The sequence below is a fragment of the Lissotriton vulgaris genome, chromosome 1_1 (assembly GCF_964263255.1).
Source record: "Lissotriton vulgaris chromosome 1_1, aLisVul1.2, whole genome shotgun sequence".
In the NCBI taxonomy this organism is placed as follows: domain Eukaryota; kingdom Metazoa; phylum Chordata; class Amphibia; order Caudata; family Salamandridae; genus Lissotriton; species Lissotriton vulgaris.
Window position 1 is genome coordinate 1,672,420,442 of NC_141685.1, and position 13,209 is coordinate 1,672,433,650.

The 13,209-nt window shown below is 44.1% G+C and overlaps 1 protein-coding gene across 1 annotated transcript in view; it reads right to left on the reverse strand.

The window, feature by feature from the left end:
* LOC147751046 (uncharacterized) overlaps nt 1-13,209 on the reverse strand; it is a 417,403-nt gene that overhangs the window by 56,500 nt on the left and 347,694 nt on the right. The gene's annotated exons all lie outside the window — the stretch shown is intronic.

The following is a 13,209-nucleotide window of genomic DNA, read 5'->3' on the forward strand; positions in this document are numbered from 1 at the left end:
GCTCGCGATCGACCGGTTGGAGACACCTGGCCTATACCAGCTCACTTCCAACGTATATGGGTACATGTACCTTGGAAGAGATCTGAGGTGCTGGCCCTTAAACAGTCCTTACCTGACCCCCGTAAAAACCCTGCTGGTTACTACAGAGAATTATATCAGACTGTTGATGCTTGTATTATGAATTTGGCTGACATAGATATGCTGATGGGAAATGTTGTCCCACAACCATTGTGGGCTAGGATTTGGAAAGAGGACCACGTCCAAGAATTAGGAGGTGATTGGAATGCTATACTGGCTAAGGATAGACTCTAGGTGGGTGGTGCTAAACCCGATAATTTAGTTGCAGAACTTCCTGGTAGAATAATCACCTTAATGAAAACGATGATGCCCGCTCTGCGAGTTAATTGGGATAAGTTAGCTGCCTGTAAGCAGAAGAAGGATGAGAGTGTCTCTGACTTCTTTACTCGTTTTGAGGAAACGTTCCTTGATCACAGTGCTCAGGATATGAGCACAGCGGGGGGACAGCGATTGTTCGTAGATACATTTGTATTTAATTTGCTTCCTGAACTCTCTAATAAATTAAAAGATTCCGAAAGTTCATGGGCTGTTTCTTCTTCAGCCCAGATATTGGCTACTGCCCAGAATTACGAAAATAGGGCTAAGGAGGAGAAGGACAAATTGGATAAAAAGACTAAAGAGTTAAAGACGAAGGTTCTTTTGCAACAGGCTTATCCTCCTCGTTCTGCTCAGCGCCAGTTTCAGCCGACTCCCCAGTTTCAGAAGGTGTTTCAGAAACCTGAGCCCTTTGTTCCACGGCCTCCACTGGGTCCTAATCAATGTGCCTATTGCAAGGAAGACGGTCACTTCAAGAATAATTGCCCAATTTTATTGCAGCGTACTGGTGGTAAGCCTGGGCCGCGAGGCCGAGGTGGCTTCCAGTCAACACCTAGGGGGAGGGGGCGAAGTACAATGTCAGACAAAGTGAGTGAGTCATTTCAGTTCCAGTGGACCAAAATGGGCCTTATGTTGACGCTTGGTGTATCAGAGCCATTTCTCTTGGATACTGGTGCAACGAAGAGTTCTATCAACCACTCTAAACTCCCTGGGGCACCTTTGTCTGGCTTAACAAATGTTTCTGTAGGATTTTCTGGCGCCCCAGATCGTAACCCAGTTTCTTGTCCTTTGCCTATCTCCATTGGTCCTTATGATTCGGAGGCTCCGCTTATTTTAACGACTGGTTGTGGTGAGAATTTGTTGGGGTTGGACTTGTTAAAGAGACTGTATGCGACTCTGCATTGTTCTCCTTCAGGTGTACATCTTACTTTAGGTAAGAGATTCACCTCCCCGACATATTTGTCTAGAGACCAACTCCCTTCTGAATTACATTCACTGCCTGCTACTCTTTGGGCTACAGGCCCCAATGATGTTTGTCTCTTGCAGATTCCACCCTATGTTGTCACCCTCAAGTCCAATGTTAGGTTAACTCGCATTCCTCAGTACAGAATTTTGAGTGATGGTGAGAGAGCACTGATGGCTATCATTTGTGATCTGGTTGAGAAAGGTGTGATTGAAGAGACTAGAGGAAATGTGTGCAATAGTCCTGTTCTGCCTGTCCTTAAACGTACTGACTCTTCCCAGCCACCTGTTTATCGTTTTGTGATCGATCTCAGGGAGGTCAACAAGATTGTTGTACCCCAGTTTCCTGTCGTCCCAGATATCACTGCTTTATTGACAATGATACCTGCTTCGGCTGCCTGGTTTTCGGTCATTGACCTTAAGAATGCTTTCTTTAGCATTCCCATTGCTGAGGAAAGTAGGGATATTTTTGGTTTCTCTTTGGGAGGCCAAAGTTTCCGGTTCAAGCGTGCACCTCAAGGCTATTGTGAAAGTCCCTCCATTTATAGTCAGGCTTTGAAAACCCAGCTCGATGCCTTCACTTTGCCTCCAGGTGCCACCCTTATTCAGTACGTAGATGATCTGTTGGTTGCTGCTGATTCTGAGGATGTTTGTAAACAAGTTACTGTTTCACTGTTGCATCACTTGTCTGACCTTCATCATAAGGTTTCGCCCTCTAAATTACAATATTGTCGCCAAGAGGTCATCTCTTGTCGAAGGAGGGACGGCGATTGACCCCAGAAAGAATCCAAGCAATTGCACAAATGTCTGTACCATGCACAGACAGAGGTGCGTGCCTTTTTGGGCATTACCTCTTACTGTAGACAATGGATTCCGAATTTTTCTTTGTTAGCGAAACCTTTGTTAGCACATACCCTTAAAGATACACCCCAACCTCTCCCTTGGACAGAGGAATGCCAGAAAAGTTTTACTGATTTGCGTACTTCCTTGTGTTCTGCTCCTGTGTTGGGTACTCTGGATTACAGCAAGCCTTTCACACTTTAGGTGCACGAGAGAGAAGGTTGTGCGTTGTCAGTTTTGACACAACAATTTGGTGATAAGCAATGCCCGTGTGCTTATTTTTCGGCTACATTAGACCCTGTAGCTAAAGCATTACCTAGTTGTCTGAAAGCTACAGCAGCAGCATCAGTTTCTATTCACCAATCTGCTGGATTGGTGCTAGACAATACGCTTATTGTCATGGTGCCACATGCAGTGGATATACTTCTAAACAGGACAAAAACTCAGCATCTTATGAGCGCCCGTTTATCGGGGTATGAGCTGACGCTCTTGGCTAGTCACGTGCACATCAAGCGATGTAATACCCTAAATCCAGCTAGATTGTTACCGATCCCAGTAGAGGAAGACATTCAAGAGAAACATGATTGTTTTCTCCGTACAGAGGAGGAGACAAAAGGTAGGATTGATTTAAAAGATACGCCGCTCCTGGACCCGGATGGGATCCTATGGGTGGATGGTTCGTGTTTTAAGCTCCCCAATGGTGATACGACTGCAGCCTATGCTGTTACCACTTTGCATACAATTGTGGAGACAGCACGCATTAGGCAGAATTCAGCCCAAGCAGCTGAATTGATAGCTCTGACTAGAGCTTGTGTATTAGCTAAAGGGAAGAGAGTGAATGTGTTCACCAACAGCCAGTATGCATTTGGGGTGGCCCACAGTTTTGGCCGCCTTTGGAGGGAAAGAGGATTCTTTACCTCACATGGTACTAAAATACAGCATGGTCAGTTAGTGAATGACCTTTTGGAATCACTTGCTTTACCCACTCAGATAGCAATTGTGAAGTGTAGTGCGCATAAGAGGATCACTGATGATGTGGGTGAAGGAAACGCTTTTGCGGATCAGATAGCGAAAGAGACAGCGAAAGATGTGACGAGTCATATGTATGTTGCTGGACCTGCTAGATGGGTCAGTCAAGGAGGAATGTGTGAGGACACAATAGAAAGTGTGAAAATGATTCAGGAAGAGGCTACAGAGAAAGAATTGAGTAAGTGGAGAGATGGTACGGGAATGTTGGATGCGACGGGTGTTGGATAGAATTGTCGGAACACCAACGCTGGCTGTTACCAGACGCCTATGTACTTCCAGTAGTAACTATGGCGCATGGTCCAGCCCACATCAGTGCGAAAGGAATATGCAAGCTTTTGGCTCCGGTATGGCAGAATGCAGGGATTCCTAAATGTGCAGACAATCTTGTTAAACATTGCATTGTTTGTTTGATGCACAACCCAGGAAGAGGGACACCAACCCCAGCAGGCCATTTTGCTCCCCCAACATATCCTTTTGAGGTATTGCAGATAGACTACATTCATATGGAGAGATGCAATAACCTAAGGTATGTCCTTGTGGTGGTGTGTGCCTTTTCTAGATGGATAGAGGCCTACCCCCTAAAGGATAATACTGCCATGTCTACAGCCAAGGTCCTTCTGAAAGAATACTTCCCGAGGTTTGGTTTACCTCGAATTGTCTGGAGTGACAACGGAAGTGAATTTGTGGGTCAAATCATGCAGAAAGTATGTGCCGGTCTTGGTATTAAGCAGAAATTCCATGCGGCAAACCATCCTCAGTCAGCGGGTTTGGTAGAGTGCTATAATGGCACTCTCAAGCTTAAACTTGCGAAGATACAAGCCAGCACAGGTCTTGCCTGGCCCGATGCTTTACCTTTAGCCCTCTTGTCAACTCGAACAGCTGTTCATTCTCGTGTGGGACTTAGCCCATATGAGATTGTGTTCGGACGCCCGGCTAATGTCTGGGGTGTCCCTAGACCCAAAAAGTACTCTGACATAGAATACCCAATGCTAATTGACTATTTGCATGACCTCACCACTAAATTGCGTGTTCTCCATCAGCAGGTACAAGACACCTTGCCGCAGGCTTCTTCGGATCCTGGGCACACCCTCAACCTGGCGACTGGGTGTGCCTGAAAAACTTCCAAAGGAAGAGGAATTAGGAGCCTCGCTGGCGGGAACCGAGACAGGTCCTGCTGACGACACGTACAGCCGGGAAAGTTGTTGGGAAAAAGAACTGGGTCCATGGTGTGCACTGCAAAAAGGTGCCCTTGCCTTTGCCTTTCGATCAGTGGGTCTGCGAAGGTATAGGTGATTGTGAAGGGGAGAGGGTCCCCCGGTTTGTACCTTTTGGTAATGCACACCTAGAATGGACTCAGTCTGAGAAAGAGGACGATGACGTTTTGCAAAAAGCTGTACCATCGAATCTCAGAATAGACACAACTGATCCAGAGACACTTTTTTGAGACCAAACTGTGCCAAATAAGGACAGATGTAATTTGAGGCCTAGAGTGGCAAAAGACATTTGAAACCTTTTTCCTTTTTAAATTGCATTTGAAAATTCTGAATTATATATGTGATACTGGATTCATCCTACGTTAGGTTGCAGGGTCGTGGTAGGAGACTTGGTTTGTGACCTGAGTAGTGGCAATAGGTCTGCAGGATTTGCAGTGTAATAGGACGGCTAATAACCACAAATGAGTGAGATAGGAAGATTGCCACGAGCAACACTTTAGGGGATGACTTCTGGTGAATCCGAAATTGATAAAAGAACCAAAATGAAGAAGAAATATTGTAAATTATTATTTAATAGATGTGGCGTAGTGCTATGTGTTTTAACTTTGCTATGTGTTTTATTGGCTTGCGTGGGTTGGGTTACTCACACTTTGCAGCCAACATCTGTACCTATATCTACCTCCCAGCCCATACCTTTTCGCACTACTGCTTCCCCACACCAATTTCATACGCTACCAGAGCATGAGCAAATTAGGAGAATGAAGTATTTTAACAATTCTTTCATTCAATTGTTACACCAGCATCAATTGGTGATCAATACCACCGATTGCTGGGTATGTGGACCTTTACCTCATAATACAGATAGAGGAATGCCATATTTAGTTCTACCCTTCTCCCTAAAAGGATCTGCTTGGGCTTACACCTCTATGTTTGCCAATGCCTATGAGAACCAACATCGACATCCTATTGGTCCGTATAGGGATGGAATTGACGTTAGTCATGACGCACTAATAAAAGGAATAGTGGCTATGTCAAAACATTATAAGAAATTTAATGAATTCCCAACTGATGAACGACAAGCATACATTGATTGGAATGTGACACATTATGTCACTAGTCTTACAGACAGAGCCAAAATGAAAAGCTCCCAACCTATATATACTGTACCCCACCAAGGTCACTTATGTCTCCAAGGAAATGGTCAAAGTCCTAAGGCCCAACTGGGAAAGAGCACTTGTAACATCACATATACCTATGCATCCCAAACGTCTCCACCACTGGTAGCCTCTCAAGGGACATATTTAGTTTGCCATGACAGAGCCTATACATGGCTACCAGCCGATTTCTCAGGAACTTGTTATATAGCTTTTCTCCTCCCTCCAACATATACAGCTCCTTCGGGACATCACAGGACAAGGTACGGTAGAGGGGTTATTGCTTTGGAAGACACAGCAGGACAAGAAGGAGGCGACTTCCTTAAAGGATTCCTCCCATTTTGGGGCCCTATGGCCAATAGTAGAAATATCAGGCATCTCATTCGAGTAGTTGAAGCAACAATAAATGAAACTGTCGGAGCACTGGGTAATATAACTGCCGAGCTTCAGGGGGATCGCCCTATGACATTACAAAACAGAATGGTTGCAGATTGTGGTGGAGTCTGTAAATTGATCGGATCCAGTTGTTGCATTTACATATCTGACAACGCCCCTACAGTATACCAGACCATCTCTAAATTACACCACATTGCTGAGTCCATCCACCAGGACGAAGGAAATTGGTCTCTGATGGGATGGTTTTGGGGATTACTGTCCACATGGGGATGGAAGGTATTGACTTTTGTTGGAGTAGTTTTGGCCATCATCTTTTCGTGTTGACTTTGTTTGCAATGTGGCCCCGCAATCTGTGGTCTTTGTGCCACTATGTGTGTCCCAAGACCCATGTCACAGAAAACAGAGAATATGAAGATGATGTTGCAGCAACAGCTTGATGACCTCATGATCATCGACATCGATTCAGATTAGCTTGAGTCTTTGTGAATTGCCTGCGTAATGGCAAAAGGAGGGTCTGAGGTTTGTTAATTTTGACTCCATCTTACATTCGCTGCCATTTTGTGTTGCCTTTTCACAAGCTGCTCGATGAACGAAGTGTCTCTGTCTTTTGGACTGCAGCGTGTCGAAAACCCCCTCCGTCCTTGTTTTGAAACCAATCTCAAACACCAGCCGGCCTAACTAATCCTTGTCTGGACTACCTAATCCCCGTATCAACTATCTGTTAGCCTTTAGTATTCTTCTCTTGCCGTATTTTATCTTTTGGCCTTCGCTATTCTCTCCTTGTGTTTTCCTATTTTACAACCTTTCTTTTGAAGCATACAGACATGTCCTGCCATTGCAACACTGAACCAGGGGATACCAGTATTGATTAACTCTGGGGGCTGGATAACACACAATATGTAAGCAGACAGGATTCTGGTTGCACAACACCTTGTTTTCAAACTCTTCTGATTGGCTAAAACTTTGTGCATTGGGTGTATGTTTGTACAGATGTATTTTGGATATAAAAGTTTGTGAGCCACGGAGTAAAGTGGCAGTCTCCTGAGAACCTACTTGGTGTACTTCTTGGACAACTGTGCTTAGCTGCAGCTAATAAACTTGGTTTTCTACATCAACGGAGTATTCCGTGTCTCTGTGCAACAAGGCAGGTGAACTCGAAGATTTCAGGCGTACCCTGCGCCGCCAGGCCCAAAGGTCCGGTTCTTCAACTGGGAAACAAAAGCAGTTCTGTCTGCCTGACAGCCGGTGTCTGAGAAGGCGCTCGTGTCTGCAGCTCTGAGCGCTGCTCTCTGCCAGGTACCCTGCTTGCCTACATACACGCCAGCCCCCCTTCCACTCTTTTACTTGTTTATAGGGCTTTGTTGTGAATCGCCCGGCCCCCATAGAGCAGAGTGTCTCGGAGTACGCGCTGCTGCGGCAGACTCTGAGACACTCTTTCAAAGGAATGCCTCTTAATTAGCAGCAGTTATGTGCTAAGTGCCCTTAATACTGGTGTCATCCCGCGACACACCCACCATTTTCAGGCGACACAGTACTGTGTCGGGACACACAGTTTGGAAAGCTCTGCTCTAGGGTCCTGCCAATGCTGACCTCTGGCACTCCCTGTCTGCGGCCGGAGGTGCGGGAACACAAGATGTACCTAGCTCTGAGGGTTCGCTGCTTCTCCCAGATCTCCAGCGCCCAGTCGGAGTGGGAAAGGGAAAGGATGAAACGATCATGGGAAGGTAGGGGAGCCCTCGTGCTGCCCTCCCCTGGTGCCGGCGGATGGCTGCCAGCACCCCTGCCCCTGCTCATCCCGGAGCAGGAGGGAATTCAGGTCAGGACCTACTGCTGGAGTTCATGGACGCTGTCTCTCCAGTCCCCTGGACGCCTGCAGCTTGCCGGTGCTGGGGGAGATTCAGTGGGCCATGTTTGAGCCAGTCTCTCTTGTCTATGTGGAAGGTGGAGGTCAGGAGGGTGAACGGCTGTCAAGTGTAGTGGAGCGTGTCCATGGGGTAGAGCCGCAGTAACCTGGAGAGGCGAGGCCTGGAGTATGTGCCGGAGGATAGTTCATGCCCAAGTGAACTACAAGGTCACACAGACGCTGTTTGTCCAGTCACCGAGATGCCTGTGACCTGCCAGAGCAGGGGATGCAAGGATTGGGGCGGCCATGTTGGGGCTGAGTGGGAATGGAGGGCTCCAGTGCATGGGGCTGGCCTCCAGCATTAAAGCGGCAAGACCATAGCAACAACAAGCATTTGCATTGCAATAGATCTTGCATTTACACAACTTTAAGCTATTGGCATTGTAAATGACAATGCCTTTTATTTATGCTTTAAAAACGAAAACAAAAATGAAAGGCATTGTCATTAGCAATCTCAATAGTTCATACTCGCGTAAATGCGAGACCTATTGCATTGCAAAGGCTTGTTAATATGTATCGCTATAGACCAAACACATGAAAGTGACGAGGGAAACCAACTAAAGAAAACTCTTTACTCACAATATACATCTACCTGCAAATCATCCAGATTTTGCATAAAACATGCAGGATCAGTTGCATTGTTACATAAAATGCCATTCTTAAAAAAATTAGAATGCTAAACAATAAAGGGCTCTTTGTACTTGTAAATCTAATCCATTTTACCTGCCCTCTATAACAAACTAGGGCATTTGCATCTTGGAATGAATATTTAATAAGTTGGTTCGGCCTCGCATATCTTGAATTTGAATTAAGAAAGGTGGTATGTTAACTAGGCAACAAGCAACTGAACAGTGGGACAGATCATGTGCTTTTCTGACTGAAGTGCCAACCGGTCTCCTCGACACATAGAACCCTACAGACTTAAAGATGCAGCAGGCTACTTCTCATTCCAGGAAAATGTACACTTCAAACAAGTGTAATGAACGCTACAGCCAGTTTTGAGTACACGTTTTCCGTGGAACTGTTACGTTTACTAAAAGGGAAAGGATAAATTGCCCAGACTGCAGTGAACACAAGGTAAAAGAAAAGTGACTACAAAACACTAGCCACGTGGATACTAACCCTGGGCAAAGCACTACGCTACGCTCGCATAGTTTGTGAAGTTTGCGCAACTTTGCACTACGCGAACTGCATGTAGCACAGTGCAAACATGCGTAGCGTAGTGCAGAGGTCATTTTTTGCTTGCTCGCGGTCCAAAACGTCAAGTTGGTGACCGCGAGCAAGCAAAATGACATCCTCGCGAGATTTTTTCCTTGTTCGCAATCAGCAACATCAAGTTGCCGATCGCGAGCATGGAAAATAAACCTCCTGGCGAGATTCTCAACGCGGGGAGGTCAGGTTTCTCATTACAAGTGGTCGCGCATGCTCGCGACCGCTCGCGATGAGAAACTACCAGTTGAGAAAGCTGCAGCTCGAGTAAAAATCTACTCGAGCGGCAGAAAAGTAAAGCTCGCAAGATGCCGATTTCAATGATTGCACAGTGCCGGATGCTGGTCCGCACTGTGCAATCATTGAAAACAACATCTCGCACAGTGCGAACATGCTACTACGCAGTTCACGTAGTGCGAAGTGCACTTTGCGTAGCTATGCGTAGCGCTACTTCGCGAACTACGTCCACCCCTAGTGAATACATTATACTCCTGACATTTTAGCACCTGTATGTTTAAACAATGTTTATTTAAAAACATGTTCTAGCAACAGTACTTCTCGACACATGCATTAACATTCTTTCAGCAGCAACCCCCCCGCCATGTGCTTAATCTACCGCATGTATAATAGGTATGAAAGTGAATCATAGAAATTATACGTCAGCTATATATATTAACAGAAATAGAGGAACCTGTCGAAAGAATACAAAACGGGGCATTTTTTTTATAAACTCACTTAGGTTCTCCTGAAAAGCTATGCGAACATCATAATATAACTGCATGAGACAGTTTCAATTTTTTTCGTTTTGCCAGCAAAGCATTGATTACGGAATGGTTTGATGCATGCACACGTGGGAAGAACAGTGATGGTATAGTTAAGGGAGGGTCCTTTCAACTTTCGAGTCATCATCCAAGAGCTATACCGCACAGAAATAATACAACTTCATCTGAAAGATAAGTCAGTTATCAACAAAGATCGCATTGATTTACAATGCAAAAGCACCTGTTTCATCAGTGAACTGAATGTATTCTGTGGCGCCAGCGAATTCCACGGCAGACATCTCTGGTAGTTCATCACTACCCCCTTGTGGACATTCAATAACTTGAAATCCTTACTGTGGAAATACAAAACCCCCCTGCCAACATTTAAAGAAGTCAAACTTTTAACGAGGAAAGCGGCCATGCAACACCGAGGAAAGTGGCCGTGCAAATTAAACGTATGCGCGTACCAGGCGCCATGGCAAAAAAACAACGAAGTAGTCCTTACATTAAAAGAGACCACCTTGGAGCATAAGTTAACTGTAGTTGATCAATGCTGCTTCCTCCAGAAACTGAAGAAAATGGAAGTGAAATAGCCAACAATGAGCGAAATAAGAAAAGCAAAACCAGATTTCACCAATGGCAAGCGACAAAACAAAGAGAAACGCAATAGGTGGAGTTTCACTAGTAATACGGATTACTTGATGCCTCGGAGAGGCAGCGCATGCGCTGCCTATGCAAGACCTAAAAAGGACAATGCAGTGAACAATCATAACACAGGCATGCGTTAACCAGTACTCGGGTTATTTTAATATTGTTGATATCATAATGCTATGCTATGTAATATCATTATGCTATTTCTATATTCTTTGTGCTCACTTCCCGCCAATACTGGCAGATTATATTTACACTGTTAGTTTAAATTGAATATCTCTTGAATTCACAATTGTAGTATTTTCTTTTTGTATTTAGACACATGTATCTGTTTTGTATCTGACATGTAATTCATGTACTCTGAAGTCCTTATGTAATGTAACTAGTTCTATTGTAAAGCACTCGGGCAAAGTACGAGCTATATAAAAACGCATACATAAATAAATGAATTACGCAAAGAGAAAGAAACTGAGGTACAGATTAAAGAAAAGGCAGAAAGGGTAATGAAATGGGAACAGGCAAAATACAGTTATAACAAAAAACAAGGACATCAGAAAGAAAAGGAAAATGGTAGGTGGAGAGAAAGGGTTGAAAAGACAGGAGAAAGAGTAAATAAACGCCCAATAAAGTATGAAAGATAATAAGGAAGAGCACACGTCAAAATTCGTGCAATCAAAAAGAACTAGAGATGTTTCTATACATGTAATGTATATTAAAACATCAGACTGTGGGGATTTCCATTGTAGACGATGAAGTGGCTCAGGGCTAATAATGGTTGGTATAAGCCTTCTGTTCCAACATTTTAATAATTGTCTTTCTGTTTCTCCCTTTTTAATTTAGAACAGTGTACCCTCAGTGGATGGAGAGGTCTAATAGCCCTTCTGCCTTGGGATATACCAGTTTTTAAATGCTGTCTTCCTCGTTCTAGGCTTTCGCCTACTATTTGGGCCTATAACTCGGGTTGAGGGCCTTTAACAACCCTTAGAAGTGAGCTATAAGGCTATAGTAGTACCAATTAGTTGATTATAGGTTAGTGAATGCATCTAGAATTTGAATCCTGGCCTAGAAGGGAAGCCAATGTGGCCTTCCAATTAAGAGGCAGTTGCATTTTGACTTTCTGAGGTGGTCTATCTGGAATTAAAGTTCAAACCCTTTAGGGCAGTGTTTCCCAAACTGTGGTCAGCGGACCCCAAGGGGTCCTTGACACATTCCCTGGGGGTCTGCAGGCAGCAGTTTTCAAAGCACAGCAAAGTTTCTTGTATAATTAGCAGCTTTCGAGCATCAATAAAAGTGTCAAGATAATGCCAGTGATTAATGTACCTGCTGGAGAGAGGAGAGTTTTGTTCAGTGGCCACTTTGACTTAACTAATGTAGCACAGAGGGTTAATGTGCCTACTGCAAAGAACGAGTAACATGCATTTTAAAAAGCAATATTTTATGTGCATAGGTCCGTGGTTACTGCTTTTTTCACAGAGATTCTTTTGTTACTGTGCACTTCATAAGTGACAATCGTAATCTAGCAGAGGGACCTATAAACTGTCATCAAAGAGCTGCTTACAAACTGCATTGTACCATTTAGTAACTTATTCTTTTTCCCAGTCATTCATTATCCCGATGCTGCTTAAAAGCTTTATTTGGGTGGAAATACATTTTTAATGTTAAAGTCAATGCTAGCCACTGTGTTATGTTCTGAATCCTGAGTTTGTGCTTTTCCAGACCAAGCACTCCACCAGTATGAATGACATGTGAATACTGCACCTTGTAGTCCCCTTTACCTTATGTAACATTTTCTATACACTGATTTACATGTATGACTCATTGTCTCTATATGTGTGTGATGTAAAGTGCTCTGACATCCTACAATGGTATGAGAGATGCAATAAAACAAATTAAATACTTGTGACAGAGGGGCTATTCCTTCAATATAAAATACTAAGGGCCAGATGTACGACCTGTTTTTATATGCGCAAATGGGTTCGCAAACCCGTTTGCACATGCAAAAACCTATTGGGCCATGTACATAGCCTATTTTGCGAGTCACAATTTTTTTGCGACTCGCTAAAGAGGTTTTGCAACTTGCTATTTGGAAGGGGCATTCCCTTCCAAATAGCAAGTCTCAAAACCATGTACATATGTTTTGCAACTGCAATTGTGGTCGCAAAACACTTGCAATTACCACCTACTTGAAGTAGACTGTAATGCATTCGCAAATGGGAGGGAACCTTCCCCTTTGCAAATGCATGCAAAATAATTTTTTAAGAACAGGCAGTGGTCCCAGGGACCAATGCCTGCCCTAAAAAAATGAAACGAAAACGTTTCATTTTCTTTTTTTTTTTAAATGCATGGAAAATGGGCTGCATTTTTTTTAACTGCTTTATTTAAAATCAGTCCCAGACATGGTGGTCTGCTGAGCCCAGCAGGCCACCATCCCTGGGAGGGCTGGCATTTCCAATTGGCTTGCAAATTGCGAGAGGCTCATTAATATTAATGAGCCTCACAATTTACAACGCAATTGGGAATCCCAAACAGTGTTAAACACACTGTTGTACATTTCATTTAGAGGCTCGCAATTTGCTACTCGCAATGGATCGCCAATTGTGAGGCGCTAAATTAAATGGTTGTACATCTGGCCCCAAAATCCTTAGTACTTAGAGTATTTGTTTTGTGTGCACACGTGTGTTTTTTTTTAAAATTAC